We start from the raw sequence: 6,017 nt of genomic DNA, 5'->3' as shown, positions 1-6,017 counted from the left end.
GTGGGCTACACTGGTTTCACTGAGGCGGCTTAGAAGGTATGACTTCATAAATTAAACCGGAGCAGAACCCAGTTTAATGAGGAGCTAGGTTATAATAGAGGTTCCGAGTACAGGATTAGGAGCTGAGGGCAGTTTCCGAAACCGTTTTCCCGGATGAGCAGGGCCTGTGTGTCCAGCCTGTTTCTGTGGGTTCTTGCATGCCTCTGATTGAGGAAGGGAAGCAAAAGCTGGTTGTTGCCAGGTATTAACCCAATATGGTGAATTCTATAATCCGGAAACTGGGACATCTGAAGAAAAGGTGACCATGATGGATGGCTTTCTTTGCATGGCTATACCTCTCTGCAGTGGTTGGAGAAACCTACTTTCAGTCCTCATCACCTGGTGTATGTGTTAGCAGATGTGTGCTGATCCAGGATGCCTGGACAGAAACCTTGCAGCTGCTGCCGGCAGGCTCTGAAAATGACCAGGCACACATCAGAGAAGCTGGGTGATCTGACTCCAGAAGGACTGAAATCAGAGAGGTCAAAGAGCACCTAGGGTTGAAATAAGTACTGAGGACCGGTCCTACGGCAACCTCCAAGGAGCACTGTCTTACTTGGCTCTTGTGAGCAGAGATCGCAGTACCTTAAATTAAGGCCTCTCCTAAAACCTGTCTTTGCAGGCCAGGGGGCCTTAGCCACCTGGTCTCAGAGAAATCATATGAGAGTAACAGGCATTTCCTTGTTGTATTTATATTACTGTCTTCCTACTTTCCAACTCCTGAACACCCTGGAATTACCACTGTCTTGGGATGTTTTTTTCCTAAAAGAATAGGGGAGTATAGAGCCAAAAGGGAGGTGCTTCCATTACAGGTGAAGTTAGATCAGATAAGATCTAGCAGTGACTTAAACTCCAGGAATATGAAGAATAAATTCTAGTGCCCAGACAGTTGTGAAGGGCTCAGACAAATATAGGAGCAACATTGGCTAAAATGGGGAGCAAAGCCTGCCTTCTGAGTTTAGACCCAGGGAGGTCTTCACTTTTGCCTAAACTCAGATTTGCCATGAAAATTCCAAAGAGAGCAAATGTTTGGATTTGCCCTCCTTTGGGCATCTGCCTGACTATTATTAGTGTGTGAGTGTGGGTGCATATGTGTATAACGTGTTCGTGAGTGAGGGTTTCGTCAGGCCGAGTGCTATGGTGTATTGTCCATATTTGTGTTTACTTTTTTTTTTTGATCTCATTTGTTCAGATTTTTTAATCTCTTGTGCTTTCTAGAGCTGCACATGCCTCCCCCCGCAACCTTTTCTTTGCAGTATTCAAAAGTTATTTTTTTTCCCATCAAACACATGCTGGCTAGAACAAGAGTTATTTCTGCTAGGCAGCATCTTACCCCCAGAGCTCTCCAGATCTGCCTAACAGCTTTAAATCGGGGATTGAAGAGTCAGTTTTTCCAAACCACCTGTTTTCCACGTTAGCTTGCGAGGTCTTTTCAATTCTTTTTGACTCCATGCGCCTCTGCTACACTGAGATAGGACACAGTTACGGTTACGGTATCACCAGTTCTAGAGACAAAGGGGAAAAGGTGCACCAGAGCCTACCTAGTAGACGTGTCAGGTTGCTGCTGGGAGGTGGGGCGTCACTGTCCCCTTTGCACAGGCAGGCTGTTTCCAGGACCCCTCAGAAACTGGCCCCCACTCCTCTCCAGGGCTCTTCTCATCTTACCCCTCCATTCACATGTGTGTGTGTGTGTGTGTGTTTCCCTGTGACATTGGCAGTGACAGTAACTTCCCACCCAGAGGGAAGCTCTTGGTCCACGATGCTCCAGGAATGAGTTTCCAGGTATTAGCCAGGGGAGGGGCAGAAGCTGTGACAAGAGTGAGTCAGTGCTGCGCTTTCAGAGCAGTCGTCTGCTGCAGTAATAAATGGAGACTATCAGCGAGAACCTGGCTGTGGACTCTTCAATGCAGTGGAAATGGGGACACGGGTAGTTTGTTACTCCTGCCCTGCAGCGCATGGGTCTTCATTTTAAACGCATTCCAGAACAAAACGTGGGATGGTCCAGACACTGCAGTGTCATTGACGTAGTGTATCATAAAACTTCTCTAATTGACACTAATCGTTGCCATAGCAATTTACATTTTTAATATCAAAATACAGTTGCTAATTCTAATTCTTCTAAATTTGGGATGAGGAATATTGGAATGGAAGGGAGTTCAAAGGAAGGTTTCGATTTGGACGTAAGAGGTCACCCCAGGCCTTAGCTTGGAATGTTTTATTTAGCCCAAGAATGGACATGGGGGGCATTCCAATGACCAGCGCCCATGTGAAATACCACGGGAGAAGGAAACTTATGCAGAGCCTCAGTGACTGTTGATGAGAGATTTAAAACTGTAGTTTTGAGACTTCACTTCACTTTATAGAAATTTCCTTTCGGTGTATATCAGTCACAGTCCAAGTGGAGACAGAAATCATGCAAGTTATTTTAACAATATGGTAGAATTGTTGACTCAGTCGTTAAAAAGGCCTGAAGGAGGCGCTAAAAAACCAAGGCGGTAGCGAGTCCAGGGGGAGGTGCCTCTGAGGATGGACGCTGCTCACCTGGCGCTGGTGTCTGAGGGCGGAGGGAAGCTGCTCTGAGCTTGTTGGGGCGGCGGCGGGATTCAGCTGTGGGAACACAATGCCGTTGCAGAGGTGAGGCTGGAGCTCGTCCCTTTTCCTTCCTCCAGCACCGCAGTGCACCCTGTTGGGGGAATCCAGTGGTCTGCCAGCTGGCAAAGTAGAATTGTGTCCAGTTCTATGCCCAGTATCACAAAAACAGTTAAAAACGGTGGGTGTGAACCTGAGAGGTAAGGGCTTAATCACTGGTACCGTCCTCCCCTTTGGCCACTCAGCATCCATACATACCCTTCTCCACGTATTTGGACTTTAGTAGTATTACAAAAGCAACTCGGTTTCTGCCCATCTTACAACTAATTGTAAGACGGTCTTAGCCGCTCCCCAAACAGGAAATGTAATGCTCAGCAGTGAGCGTGGGTCTCTGGGCTACGCTGATTCCTCCAGTTCAGTCACAAGCTCATCTGAATAGAACATAGAACAACGAAACTAAAGGGGAAAAACTTCCCCAAAACTTGCATGAAATAACGAGGAAAGAGGGAAATTATGTGTGTGTTTACACATGGCAAGTAAACCTATGTAGAGTCTGTAACGATCATGAAGCTGGAGCCGATACTTATTTATAACTTCCTTTTTTCCACTACGGAGTCTATTTCCTTCGCTGTCAGCGAGGATCTCAGCTGGTCAGGATTCTTGATTTGGTATGGTTGATCCAAACCTTTATTCCTGAAAGATCTGAGTTCATCATCCAGCCTCTATTTACTACAGTTTTCCATTCATTCTTGCTATTTCTAAAAGAGGCCCTAGAGGCCTCTCTGGCTTCCAGCCAGTCCTCCCTCCCTTTTGTGTAGCAGCGCCCAGGTTTCCCCTTGAGGACGCTCCCCAGGCGGTAGAATAATCCCCTTATTCGCTTGTTGGTTCAGTGTCCTGAACAGCCCAGAGTAGCCAGGTGAGCGGCACCTTGCAGTCCAGTGGAGCCATTTCTGTGTCCCCTGGTAGGCGCAGACCTCCTCGTTGAGGGGACTGGTGAGAGGAACCACTCCCACCTCTGTTCCTTGATTCCTGGGCACATGGATCCTGGTTATGGGAGAGACTCGTGCAAGCATATACTGCAACCTCTAAGACACCTCTGTCCTTTCAGGACGAATGGCGCCGTAACTGAGTCTTCAACGGGCCATTCCAAATCTGTTTACCCAGCTGCTTCTGCCACAGTGAAGGGTGTAAAACCTGTGGCTCATAGGGTCCCAAGTCCGTTGCCTCACTTCACTTGCTGTGAAATGAGCGTCTCGATTAAAAGTAGCATGTGGAATACCATGCTGGTGAATAAGGCATACCATTCGTCCACAGATGGTCACGATGGGAAAAGCATTATGGGCAAGGGATGCAAATCCACATCCAGAATGTGCGTCGACTTTCATGGTTTGCCAAAGGGCAGTGGAATGAATGCAGCCCTGTGTCTTTTCTTTGATTGTCCACATTTTGGTATTTCTCATCTCATATCTCTGCCCATGGGGTCCACCTTCCCTTGGCTACAGTCCTGTTTGGTGTTAAGTGTCACATCCCCCAAGCTTAGTTCCATGTGACCGTTACACTGAGCTCACCTCCAAGATCATTTTGACTCAAGCTCAGATATCTTGGACACATAACCCATCTCCATTCCAACAATTCATAGAAGTACAGCTAGCTGATGCGTCAGCTCCAAGAGAACAGAGCCCACAGGAGGCTTCTGCTGTCCTCAGAATATTCATCCAACAAACACTCGCCTCCTGGGGCTTGGTGGGGGGGCAGTGGTTGGGCAGTGTTGCAGCTATGGTGATAGATGAATAGGCAGTCTGGGGCTGTACCCTTGAGGAGCTCCGGCTGGAGGGGAGAAGCTCCAGAGCACAGCAAGTGAGGTGTGCAGAGTGTGGTGGGAGAACTGAATGGGGCTCTAGCGTCCTGGGGGGCCAGGGAAGAAGGAAGGCCTCCCGGAGGATCTGCGGTTCAAACGTAGTCAGTGTGGGCCCGGTCCAGTGGGTCGGTAACCTTCATGCACCCGGACTTTGAAAATGCAGGCGTGAGACGACCGGTGGGCTTTATGCTGGAGGTGTTCCCTCTGGGTGAGATTGGTATCACATGTAGAAAATTGTACCAGTTATTAAACGCTCTCAGTGCCAGGCGCTGTGATAGCTTTATGTGTAGAGTTCACTTAGTCTCACAGCAGCCCTATGGGCAGGTTATTATGGTCCGCATTTTACAGATGAAGAAACAGGCAGAAAGACAGTAAGCAACTTGCAGAAAGTCACGCATGTCATGCAAGGGCAGAGATGGGGTTTGACCTTGGGGCAGTTGAGTCCCGAGCTCCTAAACCTTCTAGGGCGGGGGAGGGAGGGCTCGCCCAGTCTGCAGTTACTTGGATGGATAAGATTGATGGTCTCCAGAGTGCACCCGGGCCCTTTGGCTATAAAATGACCCCTGCTGCTGCAGGGTGGTGCCAAGGGGTGAGAGGCCCCACCCAGCTGGCCACAGAGGCTCAAGAATAAGTGTGCAGGGACGTTTCCCCTGCGGTCCCTGTTAGGGGCAGGAGGGCACAGTGGTTTACTTGTCAGGTGACATTTTATATCCTTTCCTCATCCTGTACCATCCTTCTGACATCAAGAAAGCCTGAGTGGGGCTTCCCTGGTGGTCCAGTGGTTAAGACTCCACGTTTCCAATGCAGGGGGCACGGGTTGGATCCCTGCTTGGGAAACTAAGATCCCACATGCCATAGGGTGCGGCCAAGGGAAATAAATAAATAAATAAATAAAAGCCTGAGTACTGGCCTCACACCAGACCACACCATGTAGGTCCTCAGCATCTCCGTTCCCTGTTTCCACAGTCATGAATATTCCTGCAAAGCTCCGCCCAAATCATTCTCTCCATGTTAGTCCACCAGGCCCATTGTCTCATCAGAGCCCCTCCACTAGCCGCCCGGGAAGCAATACTCCCACCCTGAGAGCAAACACCCAGTGTTCTACCTCATCTGCCCCTCTGCCCCATAAACACAGACAGTGAGGTTTTGTGTCCTGGGACTTGATCTCCAGCCTGACCGCCATCTGTGTGGCTGGGGCCTCGGGACACCCCTCACCTGCCTATACACTCAATCAGGAAAGGGAAAGGACAGAGAAATGCGGATTGAACTTGGGCTCCTCTCACGAGCCCAAGAAGGCAGGTGGATCAATCAGATGTCCCTTGGCCAGTCCATCTTCCCCTGTCACTGACAAGAGGGCTGTTAACCTCGGTGGCCCAAGAGCCGGAGGCCCATCTCCACCTTGGCCTCATTCCGCGCTCCCTGGGCCCCACTCACTTCCCGCACAGGACAGTTCCTGGAAGGTGGTGAGAGTCCTACAAAGGCCGAGCACATCTGTGGCTGGGCTAGCCTGGCACCACCGAGCACGGGGCTC

This window comes from Physeter macrocephalus, unplaced genomic scaffold (assembly GCF_002837175.3).
Source record: "Physeter macrocephalus isolate SW-GA unplaced genomic scaffold, ASM283717v5 random_61, whole genome shotgun sequence".
NCBI classification, from domain to species: domain Eukaryota; kingdom Metazoa; phylum Chordata; class Mammalia; order Artiodactyla; family Physeteridae; genus Physeter; species Physeter macrocephalus.
This window is presented reverse-complemented; position numbering follows the sequence as displayed.